This window comes from Perca fluviatilis, chromosome 1, assembly GCF_010015445.1.
Source record: "Perca fluviatilis chromosome 1, GENO_Pfluv_1.0, whole genome shotgun sequence".
Taxonomy (NCBI): Eukaryota; Metazoa; Chordata; class Actinopteri; order Perciformes; family Percidae; genus Perca; species Perca fluviatilis.
The window spans coordinates 4,277,737-4,296,883 of record NC_053112.1 but is presented as its reverse complement, the minus strand read 5'-3'; the positions used below and the strand labels follow the sequence as shown (position 1 = coordinate 4,296,883).

Genomic DNA, 19,147 nt, shown 5'->3' with positions numbered 1-19,147 from the left:
AACAGTAACGGCTGCTGGTACACACTGTGAACCAACAGTGAGCTCTGCTGTCTGTTCATACCATAGAGTGTCCAGTCTCCAGTGTGGATCCTCCAGTCTAGCTGAAAGCAGCTTCACTCCCGAGTCTCCTGGATGATTGTAGCTCAGGTCCAGCACTCTCAGATGGGAGGGGTTGAAGCTCAGAGCTGAAACCAGAGAAGTACAGCCTTCCTCTGTGATCAGACAGCCTGACAAACTGGACACACAAACAAACACACACACACACACACACACACACAGAAAATGACTTGAATTTACAATAATAATAATTAATTCATTTTCACCATGTCTTTCTTCTTCAGTGTAAATTTCCTAATTTTAGCTAAATGTTAAAGGACAATTCCGGCACAAAATGAACCTAGGGGTTAATAACATATGTGTACCGAGTCAAACGTTCTCTGGGATCTGTTTTCATGCTAATCGAATGTGTCTGTAGTTTGAAACTGTAGTTACCTGCTAACACTAGCTTTTGGGGCTCTTGGTTAATCACTATTTTATACCACTAACAAGGCTCAACATAGCACCACACTTAAACAGTAGCATAATGAGGCTCCCTACATACAAACCAAAGTATTGAGAACTTTGTAAGTGTACAGACAGTTTATTAAAAAGATAGATTATAAAGACGTTCACGTTTACATTCGGGCGCCATCTTAGAAAATGAGCAGTTGAATCACGAACACCGTGCAACCAGTAACCAGTAACATAGCTCAAACACAGCGTTACTTACAAAGTTCTCAATGCTTCAGTTTGCTACCGTGGAAATGTGGTGCTATTTTGAGCCTTGTTAGTGGTATAAAATAGTGATTTACCAAGTGTTCCGAAAGCTATCAGTAGCAGGAAACCACTGGTTTTGCAGTAGGTTGTTTAAAAGGTAGAGATGCATTACGTTAGCATGAAAACATGTCCCAGAGAACAGTTGACTCGGTACACATATATTATTAACCCCTAGGTTCATATTAAGCCGGAATTGTCCTTTAAATTGTCTCATCAGTCCACTTCTTTGAAATACATTGTTGCTAAACAGTCAAATGCCACCAGAATTTCACACAAAGTGATTTGTCTTAAATCTGCATTAATTTATTTTTGACCACATACAAAACTTGCAAACTTCTGCAGTGGCCCAAAGCCAGTCCAACAAAAGAGCAAAATAAAGCAGAAGAGTCTGTGGAAATATTGGATTTTAAGGTTGGCATGAAACCCGACAAAGTAATTTGACATAAGTTGGTATACCCAAAAAAAATTCTCTATCACGGCTGGTAGACAGCAGACGTCTGTAAGATCACAAAAAATCTTTAGAATGCATCACTGGGTATCATATAGAGTTCTGAGGTTAAAAAAATGGCCTAAGTCTCCACAAACCCTTAAGAAAAATATTTGGCTCTTTAGCTGCTAGATGTTGACCTTTCTTTACCAGCTAATGTCAAAATGTGTCTGTCTGCTGTTGGCTGCTGGACAGGTAGTGTACAGTGGGTTTATCAGAGCTTGTTGGATGGAAACAGCTACATGCTGCTGATAGAGAAGGTGCTGATGAGAGTAGTGTGACTGAATCAAAACATACTAGGTTAGGGTTAGTGGCCGTGAAAACACAACAATTGGCAAAAATATGTTGGGTATCTTTTTTTAACATACATTACCTTGTATATTAAGAAACATTTAAATGGTTTATTGTTTAACAGAAGCTGAATCCTGACCTGAGAGTCTCCAGTTTACAGTGTTGACTATCTAGTCCAACAGAGAGCAGCTTCACTCCTGAATCCTTCAGATCGTTGTTACTCAGGTCCAGCTCTCTCAGAGTAGCGGACTCAGAGCTGAGAAATGAGGGCAGACCTTCACAGCATCTCTCTGATAGATTACAGCCACTCAGCCTAAAAAATATGTACAGAACATATGTTAAAAACATTTCTATCTCTATTTTATATTACTTACACTTATATTTAGATAGGCATTACTATTATAGAAGAAAAATGGTTAACTGACTGAAGAAAAATGAAAACATGGTGTGACAGATCTGGTTCCCACTTTACAGGTTTATTTTTCCTGAACTGAGAGTCTCCAGTTTACAGTGTTGACTCCTTAGTCCAGCAGAGAGCAGCTTCACTCCTGAATCCTTAAAAAGAACATCTATCTGTATTTGATATTAATTTCACCTATGTTTAGGTATGCATTACTATTATCATAAAATAAAGTGGGTAATTGAAGAAAAATACAAAAGACACTGTGTAACAGATCAGGTTCACCCATTACAGGTTTATTATTCCTGACCTGAGAGTCTCCAGTTTACAGTGTGGAATCTTGAGACCAGGAGAAAGCAGCTTCCCTCCTGAATCCTTTAGGTTGTTGTTACTCATGTCCAGCTCTCTCAGACTAGAGGACTCTGAGCTGAGAACTGAGGACAGAGCTTCACAGCTTCTCTCTGACAGATCACAGCCACTCAGCCTAAACATATGAACAGAACATAAGTGCAAACATGTTTATCTGTATTTGATATGACTTACACTTATATTTAGGTAACTATCAGGAAATATCAGGAAAAAATGACAACACTTTCTGATAGACTTGGGTCACGCTTTTCTCACTCATCTTGTTTCCTGGACTCTCTCAAAGAAGCGAGAGTGACCCCTCTCCAAAAGAAAGCCACACTCAACATGTCTGAACTTAACAACAACAGACCTGTCTCCTCTCTACCGTTTTCTCCAAAACACTCAAACATGCTATCTTCAACCAACTCTCTTCTTATCTTCACCAGAATAACCATCTTGATCCCAACATTTTTTGTTTCAAGGCAGGCAACTCAACTAAAACTGCCCTCATCCCTGTCACTGAGCGGCTTGAAACGGCTAGTGCAGCCTCTCTCCCCTCTGTGGTCATTGTTCTGGATGTTTCTGCTGCATTTCAAACAGTGAAACACCAGAACCTAATTTTCACCCTTCAGAATCTGTCTCAGTTTCTGCACACTCTCTGCTGATATCTTACCTCAAAGACCGCACCTAACGAAAACTTTGAGAGAATCTGTGTCAGAAGCTTGTCCACTCACAATGGGATCCTTCAAGGTTCTGTCCTGGGCCCCCTCCTCTTCTCTCTGTACACCAACTTTTTCACTCACATGGCTTTTTTCTACCACAACTATGCCAATGACACCTGACTAATTCTCTCTTTCACCAGTCTGAGACACAAGTGCCAGCAAGTATCTCTGCCTGTCTGACATCTCTCATTGAATGTCTACACACTACTTGAAACTCAGCCTTGACAAGACTGAGTTGCTTTTCCTTCCAGGGAAGGTCTCTTCCACCCAGATCGACAACTCCGTGTTAGTCCCTACCAGGACTGCTAGGAACCTGGGTGGGACACTCAATGGCCAACTCTCCCTCACTACCAACACTGCTGCAACAACCCGGTCATGTAGATACATGCTGCATAACCTCAGAAGGACCCCCGGGTTCTGGTTCAGGCTCTTGTCAATGGCCAATATGCTTGCTGCTCCCTCATTGCGAGGGACACCTATAGTTATTCAACGAAATCCAGAGATTTTGCTGTCTTGCCTCCTAAATGGTCGAGTGAGCTCCTCCTTGACATCAGGACAGCCGTAAGTCTACACATCCTACACCGCAGGCTTAAAACATATATCTTCCAACTGCACTTAAGAAGATGATGGTTTAACAAAAGAAATTGCACTTACATGTTGTATTTTATCTTATTTGAACCTAATGTACATCTATGTGATTCTTTCTCTTCTTAGTTTTACCTACATGTTTGACTGCACTTAACAGTCACTGTAATTCACTTTGGATAAAAGCATCAGCTAAATAAAATGTAATATAATGGATCACCCTTTATAGCTTTATTATTCCTGACCTGAAAGTCTCAAGATTACAGTATGGACTCCTCAGTGCAGTAGAAAGCAACTTCACTTCTGATTTGTATTTGAAATGACTTACACATCTACAACACATCACATTTCTACGGTTTTCCAGACTGAGTTAATTATTCAAACACAACACATGTATGTCTTTGTATTGTGTATATTACTGGAGTCAGAAAACTATTAAAGGAAATTACAAAAAATATAGTCACATCTGTTGGATCCCAATCATTCACACTAATTAATTTCAGCCTCAAATGAACTACAAAGTGGCAGATATTCTTTTCTTCATTTGGCTGTATTAATGGGTACAATGAGGTACAAAGAGGTACAATGAAACTGAAGAAACAATTTGCAGGTTTTTCAATTGATCAACTAATCAATTTGTTGACTAAATCTTAACTATCAGTTGACTAAAACAACTAGTTGAGAACAACCCTACACATCTGATACAGTTAGTATCTTCAGTAGTTGGTGCACTTACAGAGCTTTTTTGGAGGCTTTGACCACTGACAGCAGTCTCACAAGAGCGTCATCTGAAGCAGAGTATTTCTTCAGGTCAAACACGTCCAGATCGTTTTCTGATGACAGTAAGATGAAGACCAGAGCTGACCACTGAGCAGGAGACAGTTCATCTGTGAAGGGACTTCCTGAACTCAGGTACTGTTGGATTTCCTCCACTAGAGAAAAAGCATTCAGTTCATTCAGACAGTGGAACAGATTGATGCTTTTCTCTGGAGACAGATTCTCACTGATCTTTTTCTTGATGTAGTTGACTGTTTCCTGATTGGTCTGTGAGCTACTTCCTGTCTGAGCCAGCAGGTCTTTGAGGAGATCCTGATTGGTCTGCAGAGAAAGACCCAGGAGGAAGCGCAGGAACAAGTCCAGGTGGCCATTGGACTCTGTAAGGCCTTGTCAATAGCAAAACTGTGGACCTCTGTCATAGATATTCTGCTGAAAACTTCCCACACTTTTTTGAAGATACTTTGCCCAAACATCACATTCTCATTTCTGTTAATGACTGCACTCACTACATGAAAAGCAGCGAGAAACTCCTGAACACTCAGATGGATGAAGCTAAACATATTTTTTTTACCATTCTTCCTCCCACGTTGCACTTTGAAGATCTCTGTGAAAACTCCTGAGCACACCGAGGCTCCAATGACGTCAATGCCACTCTCTTCTAGATCTTTCTCGTAGAAGATCAGGTTTCCCTTTTCCAGCTGATGGTAAGCCAGTTTTGCTAATGACTCAATGTACTGAATGCACTGTTCTTGGTCATACTTCTCTTTTGTCTGATGAATCTGAAACACCAGGAATTCTGCATACATCTCAGTCAGGGTCTTGGGCAGCCTCTCTCTCTGTCTCTCTCTCTCTCCCTCTCTCTGTCTCTCTCTCTCTCTCTCTCTCTCTCTCTCCCTCTCTCCCTCCCTCTCTCTCTGTCTCTGTCTCTCTCTCTCTCTCTCTCTATGTCTCTCTCTCTCTCTCCCCCTCTCTCTGTCTCTGTCTCTCTCTCCCTCTCTCTCTCTCTCTCTCTCTCTCTCCTCCCTCTCTGGTTTTCATCACTCCCTCCAGAACTGTCGCAGTGATCCAGCAGAAGACTGGGATGTGGCACATGATGCAGAGGTTTCGTGATGTCTTGATGTGGGAATTGATTCTACCGGCTTGCTCCTCATTTTTGAATCTTTTCTTGAAGTACTCCTCCTTCTGTAGGTTGGAGAACCCTCTGACCTCTGTTGTGATGTCTATAAAATCAGAATGGATCTGATTGGCTGCTGCAGGTCGTGTGGTTATCCAGATGCGAGCAGAGGGAAGCAGTTTCTTCTTGATGAGGTTTGTCAGCAGCTTGTCCACTGAGGTTGGCGCTGTCACATCAATTTTAACTGCCTTGTTTTTATTGGTAGAGCAGTCCAGATCAAGGCGGCTCTCATCCAGTCCATCCAAAACAAAGAGAAGTTTGAATTCACTCTTGTCATAGTTGGTGTTTCCTGATGACTGCAGAGCTGTAAATATGTGATTGAGAGCTTCTTCTTTGATGTCTTTGGTCTCCCAGATACATTCATGAATGAGCTCTGCCAAACATACCTTCTCTCCCTTCCATGAATTTAGCTGGCGGAAGGTGAAGGGGAAAATGAGATGCAAATCTTGATTGGTTTTTCTTTTACACCAGTCAAACACAAACTTGTACACAAGAAATGTTTTTCCAATTCCTGCGATTCCCTTGGTCAACACTGTTCTTATGGGTCTGTAACTTCCAGAGGGGTTTTTGAACATGTCACAAGGTTTAATTGCTGTCTCTGTATCTGCTGGCTTCACTGTCTCAATCTGCCTGACCTCATGCTGTGTGTTGATGTGTACGCCACCGCCAGCTGTGACAGACAGAGGTGTGTACATCTCATCCAGAGGTTGTTTCACCTCAGTCAACCCTTCTTGTAGTTGCATGTAACGGTCTATGAGGTTTGGCTGAATCTTTTCTTGGTATTTTGAGATGTGCCATGCTGGCTTTGGTACCGGAACCATCCCGTCTGTGTTGAACACAAATATAAAACATATAAAGTATGAGGCTGTTTGTTTACAGATGTAGAAGCATTAAAGCCCAATTGATATGTTCATTTATTTCATAAAAGCATGGAATGCACTTGTGCAGAATGGGGCCCTGAAATTTTTTTGAAATGTAGCCATCGCAAAGACTCCTCGAGGTGGCCATGGCTTCCATTTTCTTCCGCCATAACCAAATAATGCATATTGCATCATATCTCCTTAACCACATATGAAAACACAGAATACGTGAGTTTTGATTGTAAATGACTAGAACATCATAAACTGTTCAGGTGCATAGTTAGTTGTGGTTGTTGTGGTGAATTTAGTGATATTGTTGAAGGAAATATCAGTATCTTAGGACATAGGTTAGATTTTACATATTATGTCTGTTGTATTAATGTTGTAATGTTTGTTCACTAACCTGGATGATACAGTGACTGTAAAGAGTAGAACTATATAGAGACTAGGGCTGAGCGATTAATTGCATTTGCAATAATATCGCGATATTTTAAAACGCGATTTCCTAATCGCAAAGGCTGCGATTCGGTCACATGACTCGCGAGCAAATCAGTCTGCACTCTGCAGAGAAAGCATCAACTTGGCACGCTAACTACGCCGTACCTTGAGCTGATCTCTGTCATTCAAACAACTCTGAGTTAAAACTTTTACAGCCATTTTAATAAAATGAAGGGTTTTGTTCGGGTTCGAGTCCATACATGCAGTTAATGGATACAGGCACACAGAACTGAAGGCTCGGTTGGCAACGATTAGCTCTGATTAGCGGTTAGCTCCGGTTAGCTCCGTTATAAAGATATGGAGTGGAGGAGCTGCCACTGAGAGCGGTAACAATCAGACTGATAAATGACGTTCGGGCAGCTTTCACAGCAGCGTGGCCGCGGTGTTTCAACAGTTTTATTAGTACAGTTAATCCCACGGCAAGACCACCAGCAACTAACGTAACGATAGCCTCTCTGAGCAAGTGAGCGTTGACTGTGTCATGCACACGGCACGCAACTTCACAAGGGGGAGGGGCTGGAGGCAGCTCCTCTCTGTGCACTGTAAAAAAAATACACCTGTGTGTGTGTGTGTGTATGTGTGTATGTATGTATGTATGTATGTATTTATATATATATATACATATATATATATATATATATATATATATATATACACACACACACATACAGGCCAAAAGTTTGGATACACCTTCTCATTCAATGTGTTTTCTTTATTTTCATGACCATTTACATTGTAGATTCTCACTGAAGGCATCAAAACTATGAATGAACACATATGGAATTATGTACTTAACAAAAAAGTGTGAAATAACTGAAAACATGTCTTATATTTTAGATTCCTCAAAGTAGCCACCCTTTGCTTTTTTGATAGCGCTGCAAACCCTTGGTGTTCTCTCAATGAGCTTCATGAGGTAGTCACCTAAAATGGACCACCCCAGGAAAGGAAGACCAAGAGTCACCTCTGCTGCTGAGGATAAGTTCATCCGAGTCACCAGCTTCAGAAATCGCAAGTTAACAGCAGCTCAGATTAGAGACCAGATGAATGCCACACAGAGTTCTAGCAGCAGACACATCTCTAGAACTGTTAAGAGGAGACTGCGCAAATCAGGCCTTCATGGTCAAGTAGCTGCTAGGAAACCACTGCTAAGGAGAGGCAACAAGCAGAAGAGATTTGTTTGGGCCAAGAAACACAAGGAATGGACATTAGACCAGTGGAAATCTGTGCTTTGGTCTGATGAGTCCAAATTTGAGATCTTTGGTTCCAACCGTCTTTGTGCGACGCAGAAAAGGTGAACGGATGGATTCTACATGCCTGGTTCCCACCGTGAAGCATGGAGGAGAAGGTGTCAGGTGTGGGGGTGCTTTGCTGGTGACACTGTTGGGGATATATTCAAAATTGAAGCCATACTGAACCAGCATGGCTACCACAGCATCCTGCAGCGACATGCCATCCCATCCGGTTTGCATTTAGTTGGACCATCATTTATTTTTCAACAGGAAAATGACACCAAACACACCTCCAGGCTGTGTAAGGGCTATTTGACCAAGAAGGAGAGTGATGGAGTGCTGCGCCAGATGACCTGTCCTCCACAGTCACCGGACCTGAACCCAATCGAGATAGTTTGGGGTGAGCTGGACCGCAGAGTGAAGGTAAAAGGGCCAACAAGTGCTAAGCATCTCTGGGAACTCCTTCAAGACTGTTGGAAAACCATTTCAGGTGACTACCTCTTGAAGCTCATCAAGAGAATGTCAAGAGTGTGCAAAGCAGTAATCAGAGCAAAGGGTGGCTACTTGAAGAAACTAGAATATAAGACATGTTTTCAGTTATTTCACACTTTTTTGTTAAGTACATAATTCCACATGTGTTCATTCATAGTTTTGATGCCTTCAGTGAGAATCTACAATGTAAATATTCATGAAAATAAAGGAAACGCATTGAATGAGAAGGTGTGTCCAAACTTTTGGCCTGTACTGTATATATATTATATTTTTACTTATTTAACTGTCTACTGTGTAACCGCGTGTTGTTCATACTATACAATGATTTATTGATTGTCTTTGTTGAATAATACAGAAGACAAAAAGCTTTAAAAAATAATTGAATATCGATTCGCAATCGCAATATTTGGGAAAAAAATCGCAATTAGATTATTTTAAAAAATCGTTCAGCCCTAATAGAGACCAAGCGCATTTAATTCCAGGCGAAATAATTCTCTGTTCTCCATTGACTTTGTGTTGCCTGAAGGTTCCTTCTTGTCAATGCCATCTGCTAGTAAAAAACATAAAAATGCTGTTTGGTGGGATGACCTACAAAGTTTTTGTGTGCTGGCGAACCAAAAAAACTGATTCTTGTTCATTAACTAATCAAATATACATTGTAACGATTCATCCAAACAACAATCAAAAAAACTATTCTGCATCTACAAATATGAGTTCAGTCAATTTAGTTGGATTTGCACTCTAATAATTCATAGTTATTCTACAGTAATGCTTGTTTTAATTTACGTTGAAATGCCAGAGTATGGCTACAGTTTCGCTGCTGCCTTCACTCACTCCTTGTAAACTCCCAATATGGATGATTGTTATGAATCAATATTGTGTATTTTGGTTAAAAAAGATAACTTTTAACATTGATAACTTTTGGGATATGGTTTTGGTATATATTAATTATTGTTCTTAAATTATGAAACATACAAATCTGATATTTAAAGAAAAATTATTTAATTCAAACAACAGCCATCAGTTGACAACTTTGTTTACTCTTCGTTTACATGTTGTAGTAACCTGAATAATTCCTAGCCATGTTTATCGGGCTGTTATAGTGAAATGTGAATAAATTGGAAAGCACAGAGGGCCTAATTTACTAACACTAGCGCAGTTTGCGCTGCGTCTGTTTATGTGAGTTCGGTAATAGCGCACGCTATGCTTCCACATTTTGCGTAGTATTTATCAACCCTGACACCCATCAGGCAATCAGCGTCTTTCTCCGCCCACTATACCGTAAATTGCGCTGTAGCAAAGCGGTACTTGTGCTATGATATGGCTGAGTGCAGACTGCGATATTCCCACTGCTGATGCTATGACTGTTTGAAATGATCCTGATGCCAATATTTGTAATGTAGCGAGGAGTTTAACCACTGCTGGAATGGGATGTGAACGCTGAGTGGGAGATTCAATTTCATCTTTGATTTCTTCCAGTAACTCTAATATTGCATGGCTGCTTGATCTGTAACGCTAAATGATGTTGTGTTCACTGACAAAGTGTGATTCTTGTGTTAAAAATATTTTCAGTCTCGCCTATGTCTTCGTCTTGCTCAAATTACTGTTGCCATTTCACCAGCGGCATAAAGGTCTCGAGGAAACTTCGATTGCGGCTGGTTTAGACCTGCTTTTAAGAGGCGGATAATTTCCCCCGCAGAATAGAGGCGCGCTCTTACTGACAGTCTTTGTAAATACCACGGAATATATAATTAGGTGCACTTTGCGCTTATCCTCCCACCTTTTTTGGTGGAACTCCCACTTTCCCCACGACCCTCCCATGAACGCATATTGAAAGCGCAACTTGTCTCTTCTCGCTCATGTGGCAGACAATCTGCAATTTTACCCAATTGCGCCCTGTTTGTAAATAGCCCGCATCAGTTACGTCCGTCTTTGCGACCAATTGGAAACAGGCGCAAATGGCTCGATAAATCTAGCCCAGTGTTTCTTCTATGTTGATTGGCAAGTGGCGGTCCGCCACGGTTAGATTTCTCCCGCCACGGTATCAGAAATGTACAAAAAGCCGTCTATCAGCAGTGATTGTTATTGAGTCGGAGAATAGCGCAGACACGCGCTTCACACCGCGAGTGGGCACGTGTGCCACTCGGGGGAAAAGGGAGAAAGAAAAAAGATACCGGCTGTCCTCCGGTTGAGATGGCATGTGTGCATCCTTGAGAACTATAAGTTGTATAACTTATATTGTCAGTTCATTTAAGCCTGTATTAGTCTATAGTTCTTGCACATTTTTAGTTTGAAGAATTTCTTGGAAAATTCATTTTGTAGACCTACAGTTCCTTAAAAAATACAGTGCAATCAAAACGAAATGAAAATATGCCCCATTGTGTGTGAACAGAGGTAAATAAATATTTGTTTGTGTTGCAGCGAAGTGTCAGTTCCGTTAAATACGTAAAACATTTTGCGGCGGGGCGCGCACATGGGGGTTGGACAGATCTGCCCCCACTGCTAAAAAAAATCCTAGAGGAAACACTGAAGCAATTCAGTATTATTTCCGCAAGTGCCTTAGCTTACTAACAGCTAACTTGTCCTTTCTGGTATCAATTTGTAAACATAAAGCCCAGTTCAGACCAAAGATTCATGACGTGACAAAACTGTTTTAGAACCTTGCAGGAAAAGTTTCAGCGGTCTGAACGGGCCCATCTCAGCTCGACTCAAAACAGCTGATGATTGAGAACGTAAGAGACATCTCCTGTTTCAGCAGCCGATAGAGAAGTCAGCTGGTCGAGTCTCCAGAGGCTGGATTTAGAACATAAGAGAGGTATCCTGTTTCAACAGCCAATAGAGAAGTCAGCTGGTCAAGTCAGCTACAAACTATAGATATAAAATTATCAATTATCCATTTATTTCTGTTACAAAAAAGTCAGCTGGTGGAAATGTCAGAGTTTAAGACGATGGCTCAATGAGTGCCCAACCTGGCTCTGAACACCAAGAAAACAAAGACTTCAGGAAGAACAGCACCGACCTAGCCGCCCTGTACATCAACGGCGAGTGTGTGGAGAGGGTCCACACCTTCTGGTTTCTCGCTGTCCTTATCTCCGCTGACATCTCCTTGACAGACAACATCACAGCGGTCATCAAGAAGGCTCAACAGCGGCTCCACTTCCTGAGGGTCCTCACGAAGCACAACCTGGACTTCAACCTGCTGCTGACCTTCTACCGCTCCTCCATGGAGAGCCTGTTGATGTACTGTATCACAGTATGGTACGGCAGCTGCACCGTGGCAGACAGGGAGAGACTTCAGCGAGTAGTAAAGGCAGCACCGAAGATCATTGGTTGCCCTCTCCCCTCCTTGATGGACATTTACTCCTCCCGCTGCCTCAGCAGAGCATAAAACATCACCAAGGACAGCCCCCACCCTGGCTCTGATCTGTTTGACCTGTTGCCCTTAGGGAGGCGCTACAGGTGCATCAGAACAAGGACTAAGGCTACGTTCAGACTGCAGGCCAAAGTGGCCCAAATCCGATCCAATCTAGCCCAGATCTGAATTTTTCAGATCAGATTCAGGCCACTTCCACATGTGGTCCTGAATCCGACCCAGATCAGATTTTTTTCAATGCGACCGCAGTGTGAACAGCCAAGGCGGATTTGATGTGACTTTTACCTCAAAAACCCTTGCTGCGGCCACTCTCCCCGCGGGGAGGGGCGGGGCCCCCTGCTTTTAGTGCGGCTGTTAACCGGGGTGGACTGTCCTCAGTGTTCCCCAACCGGCCCCGATCGACTCACGTAAAAAGGTGATGCGCAAGCCCCCGACCCGTCTGTAAACACGGACCAAGGAGTTTAACGCGCTAAGCGAGTCAGGGTCACCCCCTGGTGCAATGAAGTAAAGCCGGCGTGCGCCCGGCTGAGGTGGGATCCCGGTCCCTCGGGTCGGGGCGCACCACCGACCGAAGTCGCTGCACCGCCGGGGAGTAGAGCGTGTGCGAGGGCGAAGCCAGAGTGGTGGAGGCCCGTAGCGGTCCTGACGTGCAAATTGGCAGTCCGGTCACACAGACCTCTTTAGTGAATTTGCAGCCATAACCCCGCAAATTTGTCTCTCTTTCTCTTCAGTCTTCTCCTCCTCAGCACCCGCGCATTAATGTTATGGCTGCCATTACACAAACATTTTAATAAAAATAAAATAAAATAAATAAATAAAAGCGAAAATGCTGACTTCCTCCATAACCTCCATGACTTTAGTGCAACAGCGTGCTGCGTCTGATGTCATTGTTAGTGTTCTTTTGCGCATGCGGGTCATTTCAAAACCGCAAACAGTTCACACTGGAATCTGATATAGGCCACATTTTAAAAGGTCATGTGAACAGCCAAACAAAAAATCGGATCTGAGCAAAAAATCAGAATCAGGCATTAAGACTTGCGGTGTGAACGTAGCCTAAGAGATTCAAGAACAGTTTCTTCCCAAAAGCTATAACCACTTTAAACTCACACATGCACTGACTTCACTTCACAGTCTTAGCCCCAACCCCAGACTTTCTTCTACCCACCAACTTTGCAATATTTAATATTTAATACTTTTGATAACACTGATAATTCTGTGCAATTTCATTACTGTGCAATATTTTATATTTAATACCTTTGATAACACCGATAATTCTGTGCAATTTCATTACTGTGCAATATCATTATTTCACAATGCTTATCACACTGTATACAAACCATATTTATCTTTCTATTTTTATATATGTATAATGCGTCTCAGAACTGTGCACCTTACCCCCTCCCCCTTTCCTTTGCACTACTTATTTTATTCCATGTGGTTACATTTCTCTTACATACATGTTGACACTGGAAAGCAGTTGCTTCAATCTCGTTGTACATGTGTAAAATGACAATAAAAGGCATTATGTTCTATTCTATGAGCACGGTATGTGGTGGAGCAAGCTAAAGAGAAACACACGCACAAACACACACACATACACAGACACACAGACACACACAGCAGGAAAGTGCGGATTTGCCGGATTTTGTGTGAATGCAGAGCTTGATGGGCTGGCTCAGGTTTGCCTTGGACCAGCTCATAGTTATGCTGCTATAGGTCCAGACTGCCGGGGGGCTTTCTTTACACACTGATCTCCTCTCTCTTTCCATCTCTGTGCATTCATGTTCTAGAAATGCTTGTTACTAATTTATCTTCTGGGAGCTTATTCCCAAGAGTCTCGCCTCACAGTTTTCCTTGGATTTGGGTGGCACTGAAATTATGGTTGCAGCTGCCGCTGTGGTGTTGCTCGACGCCCTGCTGTGCCCTATTATGTCCCGCAATGCCCCCCCTACGACCCTGCTATGCCTTACTGTACCCCGTAACGCCCCTGCTACGCCCCGCAACGCCCTGAACTGCTACAACTTTTATTTCTAGTCATAGTTCCACTATCTTTATTGTTACTATTATCTGCCACTGTTCATCATTCCAACTTCTATAATTATTATCAGTCATATTTCTCTCTCTATGTATCAGTGTCTGTGTCCAAACCGGCAGCGATGCAGATGCCGCCTACAAAGAGCCTGGGTCTGTCCCGTTTTTCCTCGCCACTGTTGCACCGAAATGGTTGCTTTTGGGAAATTGTTGGGTCTTTGTAAATTATCTGTATAGTGTCTTGAGATAACTCTTGTAATGATTTGATACTATAAATAAAATTGAATTTATCCTGTCAATTCCACTTTGTATGATACAGATGCAAAGTCTGTTGGAGGAAGCCTATTTGGTTTCACCTCAAGTGCTTGTCCCCAACATATGTATAAATGAAGTTGGGTTAAACTTGAGGAAGCTGTGAAGCTGCTCGTCGCTGTACAACACAGTTTATGGCTGATCCTCGGTTAGCTCAACACTGAGCCGCCTACTCCAAGTGGGTTTATTGTTCCCAACTTTTACCGATTTTATTTGCATCTAATAGAAAGGCCCTTTGTGTTAAATTTCTTTGCACAGCACATCTGACGTACAGTGGCTTTAGAAAATATTCAAATATTTAAATATTTAAGATGGACTTTTTTAACAATATTTTTACACAAACTGGACAAAGCAAACACTTTTAGAATTTTTGCTAATGTACCTTTAGTTTCTTTGTCACAACTGGCATCCACTGAAACAGAGATAAATAATGTGATTATTACTGTTTTTACTTGATTGATCCAATGAGCATTACAATTCACACACCTCTCTCTCAGACTCACTCTGTCATATCTAAATAGTTGGCCGTTTCTCATCCTTCAGCTTCAATATGTGACGAGCATGAATTATTGTCATTTGCTCATGCATGTTATTCAGCTGATCACCAGGGAATGTTCGTATCATAATGGAATCTATAGTTGAACCCCTGTTTAGAGCTAATTATGTGATCTTAAGACTGTGGTTCCCAAAGTGGGGGCTTCCAGGGGGTCACTAGCAGAAATGGAGATCATTTCTTTTCACTATCGATCCAGTCACAGTGTTTGTTTCCAATACCTTCCGTGTAGAAACCTCCTGTGTCCCGTGCATAAACTTTAACGGCACTGAGCAAACAGGGATGAGGAACTACTGGATATCTGCCTATCTCCATCTAAAATGCATGTTTGATGCTTTCATATGTCAACACTTTCACATAGCTTAGCTCAGAAAGCTAAAGTTCTTCAAGTAAATTGTAGTACACCATAATTAAAGGTGCAGTAGGTAAGACTTATAAAACAAACTTTCTGTCATATTTGCTGAAACTGACCCTATGTTCCAGTAGAACTACATGAAGCAGGTCATTAACAAAAAAGCTGGCTCCTCTGGCACCACCTACAGCCTGTAGTGCAATTACCAAAAATCCACAGCTCGCTGTTCAGATGCACCAGTCATGGCCAGGGGGGTGTCTAACTGTGTGTCCTTTTGGGGGGGAGGGGCTTAGGAGACCGTTTTGGGCTTTAGCAGAAAGGGGGGAGGGACTGAGAAGTTGTTGATGTTCACATTTTTTGGCTAGGTCCTGGATCTTCCCAATCCTACCTAGAGCACCTTTAACTTGTTGGAGAATGGAGTCACTAACTTACTTGGACTATATTTTTTCAAACTTTAAAAGTACACTTTGTCACTCAGGGCTTCCATACTTACCAGAGAATACAGCAGCTTACCTTTGCTCTGAGAGGAGGGAGTTCCTCTGTTCTCTGAAGTCTCTCCAACATCAGTGACATCCACTGACTCTGTGTGGAAATGCATAGTAACATTTAAATTATTATTGATGAATTACTGTCATAAACAGCATCAGCACTCACCCAAATAGGATGTACTGTTACAATTAAATTAACTTAAATTAAAAGACATGCAAATACTCCTCACAGTCTGTCAACCCATTACATACAGTATGTCACTGTGATGCAAAAGCACACTTCATTCCCAAATCTTTTCTGCCTTGCTAATCAGTTATGTGATTTTCTGCATAGCAACAGTTTATTTGAAGACTTTCAATCAGGATTTAGAAAGCATCATAGCACAGAGACGGCACTGGTGAAAATTACTAACAACGTTCTAACTGCTGCAGACAAAGGACTTGTCTCCATACTTGTTTCACTAGATCTTAGTGCTGCTTTTGACACTATTGACCATACAATCCTGTTACAGAGATTGGAACACTTAGTCGGAATTAAAGGAATTGCGCTAAGCTGGTTTAAGTCTTATTTCTCTGATCGATCTCAATTTGTTAATGTTAATGATAAATCCTCTAAGTACGCGAAGGTTAACCATGGCGTTCCACAAGGCTCAGTGCTTGGACCAATTTTATTCTCCTTATATATGCTTCCTCTTGGTAATATCATTAGGAAACACTCAATTAACTATCACTGCTATGCGGACGACACCCAATTATACTTATCAATCAAACCAGACGAAACCAGTCAGTTAGCTAAACTTCAAGCATGTATTAAAGATATAAAATCCTGGATGATCTATAATTTTCTGATGTTAAACTGTAACAAAACTGAAGTTATTGTGCTGGGCCCTAAACACCTCCGAACTTCATTATCTAAAGATATAGCTACTTTGGATGGTGTTGTCCTGGCCTCCAGCACTACTGTCAGAAATCTAGGAGTTATTTTTGATCAGGATATATCCTTTAACGCCCATCTAAAACAAACATCGAGAACAGCCTTTTTTTCATCTTTGTAAAATATTGCCAAAATTAGGGAATATCCTGTCTCAAACGAATGCTGAAAAAACTAGTCCATGCATTCGCATTTCCAGGCTGGACTATTGTAATTCCCTACTGTCAGGTTGCTCAAATAAGTCCCTTAAGACTCTCCAGCTGATCCAGAATGCTGCAGCATGTGTTCTGACGAGAACTAAGAAAAGAGATCATATTTCTCCTGTATTAGCTTCTCTGCATTGGCTTCCTGTAAAATTCAGGATTGACTTTAAAGTCCTTCTCCTGACCTACAAAGCCCTAAATGGTCAAGCACCATCCTATCTAGAACAGCTCTTAGTACCTTATTGTCCCACTAGAGCACTACGCTCCCAGAATGCAGAGTTACTTGTGGTTCCTAGAGTCTCTAAAAGTAGAATGGGAGCCAGAGCCTTCAGCTACCAGGCTCCTTTCCTGTGGAACCAGCTCCCAGTCTGGGTTCGGGGCAGAGACCACCCACCACATTTAATAGTAAACTGAAAAACTCTCCCTTTGATAAAGCTTATAGTTAGGAGTGAGGAGTGAGCGTCCGCCTAACCCGGCCCACCTGCTTCTCTTCGTAGTCATCAGATTTGTTTATCATATAATCAATAATATAGTGAGAGTAGAGGGAGGCAGGCCAGTACAGCCTCTCATCAATGTTTTCATTTGTTTCCTTTTGTATGCATCCTGTCCCAGAACTGCTTGTTACTAACCTAGCTCTGGGGAGTTTACTCCCCGGAGTCCTTATGTTTCTTCTGCGATTCCCTGCAATGTCCAGCCGCGTCCCGCTGCGTCCGCCGCATCCACCCATGCTCTGCAGCGTCACGTTTTATCCCGCATCGTCCTGCTGTGATGTCCATACGCACAGAGTAGTCAGGATCCGGTATAGGAGACTGCACTACTCAGTATGACACGATGTGCCCTGCTATGACATGAACTACAACGACTACCTTCGAAGTCACTGTTCCACTATCTCTAATGTGACTATTATCGCCACTGTTCATCACACCCCCAACCGGCCCCGTCAGACACCGCCTACAAAGAGTCTGGGTCTGCCGAGGTTTCTTCCTAAAAGGGAGTTTTTCCGCTCACATAGCCCGCCCGCCCCATAGCCACTGCTAATGCTTGCTCTTGAGGGAATTACTGTAATTGTTGGGGGTTTTGTAAATTATAGAGTGTGGTCTAGACCTACTCTATCTGTAAAGTGTCTCGAGATAACTCTGTTATAATTTGATACTATAAATAAAATTGAATTGAATTGAAAATACATATTAAAAAGTGTGACTGACCTTCTGGTCCTGAGCTGGTGTCTGGCAGACTCTGGACCAGATCATTCCTGTTGATCTTCTCTAAAACCTTCTTGGTCACTTTCAGAGCTCCATGAAGATGAAAGGTGTTAACCATCACATCCACTGTGTCCTGCCTTTCTGCGTTCTCCAGCTTGGACACTTTGATGCTTTGGTAGCCTTCCAGGATGTCTTGCTGCTGCAGATGCCATTTGAATTCCTTAAAGTCATCTTCTCTTAAATGCTTCAAAGTGTTTAAAAGGTCCACTGCTGTCATTGTGGTTTCCTGCTAAAATCAGACAGTTTTGTCAAACTTAAGTAAAACTGTAACACAAATAGCTCAGAGCAGCAACAGGAGTTCTGATTGGTCAACACAGGAGCTGTGTTGGTGGGATTTATGTGCAGAGTCTGGCCAGTTAGAGCTCCTGCTGTTGCTCTGTGGGTCCAGTGTGTAGGATCTAGTGGTGAGTTTGCAGATTGCGACCAACTGAATACCTGCACACCTCCCTTTTCCAAGCGAGTAGAAAAACCTACGGTGGTCTTCCCTCATGGCAGACTTCGTAAAGAAGACCTGCTCCCTATGTAGATATGAAGGGCGTTTTCTAACGAAAACAAAATCATTCTTAGTCCTCATCCACATGAAACACAGTGTAAGGTTGGTTATGCCACTGGACACAGGAATTATTGCAAATGACTCAAATAATATCTTCCCTCTTGTGCATTGTTGAGGACATTTAGGCAGCAGCAGCGTTATTAAATGACAAATTTAACTGCACAACAGCTGCTAGCAACAGCAACAAGATAAGGAAAACCATCAGTAGTCAAAGTTGATGTTCTTTTGGAAAAGGGTCAAGTGATAGGGGCGTGACGAATCAGGGAAGGACACTGCGGGACCAATACCACCCAATCAGGAAGCCAACATTGGTCTCAATTTCATTTTTTCTAAAGAGCTCCGGTTTTCCAAATCCAATTTTTTAATTTTTTTAGAAAAAAAAAAAAAAAAAAAAAAAAAAAATAAAAAAA

The 19,147-nt window shown here is 42.1% G+C and overlaps 1 pseudogene; it reads right to left on the bottom strand.

The window, feature by feature from the left end:
* The window catches only part of LOC120563103, a 30,434-nt pseudogene extending 12,033 nt beyond the window's left edge, over positions 1–18,401 (bottom strand).
* Positions 18,402–19,147: the final 746 nt, after the last annotated feature.